The sequence below is a fragment of the Rhinoderma darwinii genome, chromosome 5 (genome assembly GCF_050947455.1).
Source record: "Rhinoderma darwinii isolate aRhiDar2 chromosome 5, aRhiDar2.hap1, whole genome shotgun sequence".
NCBI lineage: Eukaryota > Metazoa > Chordata > Amphibia > Anura > Rhinodermatidae > Rhinoderma > Rhinoderma darwinii.
The window spans coordinates 65,501,704-65,507,335 of NC_134691.1; the positions used below are offsets into that span (position 1 = coordinate 65,501,704).

General features: G+C 39.2%; 1 pseudogene; it reads left to right on the plus strand.

Moving 5' to 3' along the window:
- Window positions 1–932: 932 nt before the first annotated feature.
- LOC142652530 (mRNA export factor GLE1 pseudogene) lies at window positions 933–2,390 on the plus strand (annotated as a pseudogene).
- Window positions 2,391–5,632: the final 3,242 nt, after the last annotated feature.

Below are 5,632 nucleotides of genomic sequence, written 5' to 3' on the forward strand. Positions count from 1 at the left end.
GGACGAGCTAAAGATCAGCACCTTGGACCAAATACAACCATTCTTAATTAGAGAAGGTTAAGTGTTTGACCCAACGTAATGCTAAATGAAGACAAGAAACCAGTAGAACATTTCTCTGTTACAAGGCAAAACCAGCAATACATGACACTCGTAATTTAAAAAATACTCCCATTAGAAAATGAACTTTAAAATTGACTGCAAATGCAAATCTGTATTGTGGGAAAAGTGATTGACAAAACCCCTAGGCAGGATGTAATCAGGACTGCTGAAGACTTTACCATGAAATAAAGAAATGTAATCGCTTGACAAGACCTCCTGGATTTACACTATTTCCCACTATGATAAAAGATTGAGGTTCCTCTTTGATTTACATATCTTTGAGAGAGGGATAGTTAAACAACTATATTATGCTTGCTTGATTTTTCCTGCTGCCTTAGCGTATTTCTGAATAAAAAAAAAACAAAAGGTGACTTATAAATTCCCAAAATAATAAACTATTTTTAACAAAAAGCCGCAAGTTAGAGCTCTCTTCATCAAATCTTCTGTCACATTACATCAATCAGAAGTTTTTAAAATGAATAGTTAGCAGATTGCTCTGATCAGCATAGGAACCCTTAAATAACATATATACTTTTGCTCACAGCTACATGAAAAGTCATCCAGAATGAAGATTGCAAGTATCCACAAAGGGATATCCCTCCATCTTATTGCTCTCTCTAGGAAGTGCTTGAGTCGAGACACTGACCCAATTTCTGTACTTGTGGTTATCTTCTACATCTTTGGAAAATAATGGTCATTGATTAAAAATATGAGTTTCCAGAACTGATCCTGGTATTGTTTAATCATGGCGCTGCCACACTCCTCCACTAGAACTGTACTGGAAGCGGAGTTCCTTGACTGTGTGGTTGAGTCAGTAAGTTACAGGAGCTGCTATGCCAACCAAGCAGAACTGGGAGACCTTGGAGGCGCTTAAGAATTCTCCTAAGGGGAGGCTGTACTATAATAGAGAATAGAGCTCGGAGAATACTCTGGGTATAGATGAGTCTACTGTGGTGTTATCGGAGTACTCTGCTTGGGTTCTGGATAATGTCATCAACCGCATAGAATCTTACAACATTCCTGTCGAGAGGCCATTACTGCAGGATGACTCCGTGTCCATCACATACAATGAGCCAGCGCTCTGAAGAGTCACTCAGCTGCAGAATCGTCGGCAAAACTTCAGATGGATAAAGTTATGGAAGTCGTAGGCAGAATATTGTTATTTGAGAAAGCTCACTAGATGATAGTGAAGGAAGAATTGAAGGCTCGACTTGACATGTGCAATCAGTTTTGCAAATCTCTGGCTGAAAAGTCTGCAGAGTAGCTCAAGTGCTTCGAGGAGATAATGGAATTAAAGCAAAAAGAAGAGAAGCATCTGCTGCTCGAATAACTGGAGAAGGGCTCTAAGGAGGCCTTGGAACAGCAAGAAAAACTAAAGGAGGAACATTGTCATACAGCAAAGCTCTTGACTTTGAAGCCTCAAGAAGATGAAAAGCAACTCCAACAGGAAATAGAGTGCATCCGACAAGAAGGTCGTGACAGGATGCGCCAGCTGTGATCTTTACAGCAAGAAGTGCTGCAGCTTGTTCAGAAAATCCAAGAGGATTACAAACAACAGGAAGCATTGCGCGTGGACCTCTCTGCATACGTCCTTCGTCAGAACCATTTTATCCTCTGTCGTTCACTCTAGTAGTGAGAGAGGGTACCCTACTTAGGATGACATTAGTCTTGGTGAGCGCTCCCTGCAGGAGATGCAAATGAATCTGCCTTTCCTATTGCTTCAGTGGCTTCTGCTCTGTGGGTGATCGCTTTCTTGCTAACCTACACAAGAAATGTCCTTACGTTGTGCCATTTTACCCGGCCTTTAAAGAAGGGGCCTCCCTAGAGGAATATCAGAGGTTGCTGGGATACCAGGTGAAGGATTCTGTAGTTGAACAACAAAATACCTTCTTGAAACTTATGTCAGGAATGATTCACCTGTATGCTGCTATTATGCAAATTTTCTGGCCTTACGGGACAAATCAAGGGACCCACCCACATGGGCTAAATCATGGTTGCATTGGTTAGCACAGATGGTGAACATGGAGCCCCTGTCTGATATAACAGCTACCTTACTTTTTTATTTTTTGGAGGTGTGTGGCAGTGCCATGATTAAACAATACAAGGATTAGTTCTGGAAACGTAAATATTATTTTAATCAATGACCAATATTTTCCAACAATTGAGAACCTAACCACAAGTACAGAAATGGGGTCAGCATCTCGACTAACACACTACCTAGAGGGAGCAATAAGATGGAGGGATAAACCTTTGCCAAAGGATACTTGCAATCTTCATTCAGGAGCACTTAGCTTAGGAGTAGCTTTGAGCAAATTTGTTTTAAACATTAGACTTTTTGTTCTGCAAGAGTTTTAGTTTTTTTAATATATACTTTACAGTTACATCTGCAGTAAATGTGAATTGGTAGAGCAAACAGAAATGGAACGGTAGAAAGGAAATTTAGATAGTGGCCTAGAGCAGTGTTTCATAATGTTCCAAAGCCAAGTACCCCCTACTCAAATAAATTACCTGAAAGTAACCACATGGCTATGATCATTCACTGTGCCTATAAAAAGCACAGCATGAGGGTAGAGTGAGTATCTCCTACCCATGACATGTACCCTCTGGGGTAAACATACCATAGTTTGAGTGCCTAGGGCCTAGTGTAGCACTCTGGAATTTTGCTCTTTCTATCTAACTTAATTTAATTATAGGCATTATAAAAATGAAATCAATATTTAAAAAAAAAAAAAAAAGTGGGTGCCAACTTTTAAGAATGTAGTCCTCTTTCCAAAAGTGATCATAAATGCTCCCATGGCATGGTAACTCACTTTATGATTCATTAAGTGCTCGTGACCTTGGCAATGCTGTGAGCATTGATCCTGTATGGAGGCACAGAGAGTAGCTACGGGTCCCTATTATGGTAACTCTGCAATTAAGCAAGCTATGGGCGCTGTTTTACAGCTCAGTGTGCATGAGGATTAAGGCTGAAAAGGTAAAGAAAACAGATTCCCAGACAAGGCATATGGATATGTTACTAACATGCATAAAGCAGAGGCGTAACTAGTGGAGGCGACAGGAATGTAAACCGGGCACAAATAGTACGGAGGGCAAAGAGGTGCCGGCCTGGACGAACCATCATAGTCTGGCACACAAAGCCGCAGCTGTCAATTTAGGCACTGGAAAAGCCCTTCACAAACAGTTGATTCCTGCTGGAGATCGGTGGGAATAAGGGAAGGACAGGTCTTCTTTAAGTATCCCATTTTATCTGTATGCTGTGACATCACTGTGAGCATTGTCTCTGTGCATTATGGAAAGACACATGGCATAGATTGGAGTCCAAAACAATCCTAAGTGTTTCATGTTCTGAACTCCCTGCTAATCATGGTAAAGTGGGGCCACATTCCAAGTTTTACTATATGGGCCCCATTGTAAGGGTATATTCAGAAGTAGTAGTCATGTTGCAGTTTATTGCCGTAAATGCAACAAAATCGCTGCAAAACGCTATGTTTTTTTCAAAATCAAGAAAATCAGCATCATTTTGCCACGGTTTCATGGTAGTTGAAGCAAAAATACGCAACATGACTGCTACACCTGAATATACCCTACTATATTATGCCCTTTAGTAGAAGCACTGGGTTAACAAACGCCAACCTTAAAGTGGACAGGTCTGTAATAGTTTAATAGCTTGTGACCTGTTGGCCCATTTACTTTGAGATTTCCATTTCCATACAATATAAAACTGCAACAAAATTATATAGGATATGAGCAAAATATTACATCCTAAAGATGAGCTTACACCAGCATTATGTCATCCAGCTTTCTTAACCACCTTAACTCAAATTTAAGTCAGACAATGAATGACAATATAGTAGTATATACAAAGAAATATAACACTAGATTAATTTATTAGATTTCTGATACTGGTAGAATATTGCAATAGTGAGCTGTTATACATAATGATAGTGACAGATATTGAAATTAAAACTAGGGTTGAAATTTCAAAACAATATCAATAAAAGCATAATACCTATTATAGAAAGATGCTAAAATATTATAAAATAACACATACAAAATAATCATTGTCTCTTTAATAATTTGATAGAAGCATCAGATAATCATCTTTTAAAAGACAATCTCCAAAATTTTAATTCAAAGCTTAATATTTAGAAATGACAGAGAACAAATAAATACGTCTACAATTTTTAATGAAAATTACAGGCTCTGTGTTGATGCTCGACACAAAAGACAATTTAGTTCCTCACATATAAAATAACAAGTCTCAGTAGCTATAGGTGACAGCTAATTTCCTTTAGCCTTGCTGTGCCCTGAAGCTACTAATGGATGCCTGTTTTCAAGTACTATTGGAAAATTTTAAACAAAAACAAAACGAAAGCTGTCATTTTCTTGCGTAATTGCAATCCAAACTAAGTGCAAAGCTAAAGTACTTCAAATAAATTATATAAATAAATTAGCATTTTAGTTAAACAGATCCTGTTATTCGTACAAAACTGTGCAACTGTGATAACACAGAAATAAAATGATTTATATAGCGTAGCAATATCCATCCTTTGCCACAATAGAGAATAACATAGCTTTCAAAAGCAACCTTGGTGCATGATTATTCAGAAATACATTCCTAGGCATTCTTGGTCAAACATATAGGCAAGAACATTTTCAGAACACCATCTGGACACCATCCCAGTTGAAGTACTAAGAAAAACACCACAGGGTCATAGTGCAATTTACATTGATAATGGATTATATAAATCATAATTTTTTTTGCTCCAATGCATCATATTTCAATAGAAAAATAACTTTGCAAATAATCTTGATTATAAACTCCTACAATTCGACTCTACAGCTCTTATACAGACCTGTGTGTCTCTATGGTTACAGACTACAAACTCAGTGTAGTCTGACCCGACAGTTACAGACCCTTTTATCAATCTTGAGCGGAGCATGCTGCTCACTGAGCATGCAGTTTGTGGGATAGAACTGGAGGGTGAAGACATGGGTCAGCAGGACTAGGCAAGTAGCTGGGTTAATGTAGTTAGGAGCAGTAAAAAGGGGTCCAAGAAAAGGAAGGCCAATCCTGTGCCTGTTATTCCAAGCAAAATTGCCAAGTTGGGTGATGATGCGTAGGTGTTGGTCTCAGAAATGGCAGGCAGCCCTAGTGGATACTGATCCCTCTAACAGCCCAGCTAGTAGTCGGCGGGATGGTAATGCAGGTAAGGCAAGACAATTAGTAGTTGTACGGAATTCTATAATCAGGAGGACGGATGGAATAATTTGACGCCAAGACCGCCTCAACCGAATGGTTCACTGTCTCCCTGAGGTGGATAAATTACTGGGAGGGGCTGGTGATGATCCAGCGGTCATGGTCCATGTGGGAACCAATGACAGAATACATGTTAGATGGAGGAGCCTTAAGAATAATTTTAAAGAACTAGGAAGGCCCTCCAAGGTAGTATTCTCTAGAATTCTACCTGTGCCATGCACATCACAGGAAAGACCGCGGGAGCTCAGGGAGTTAAATGCATGGCTTAAATCT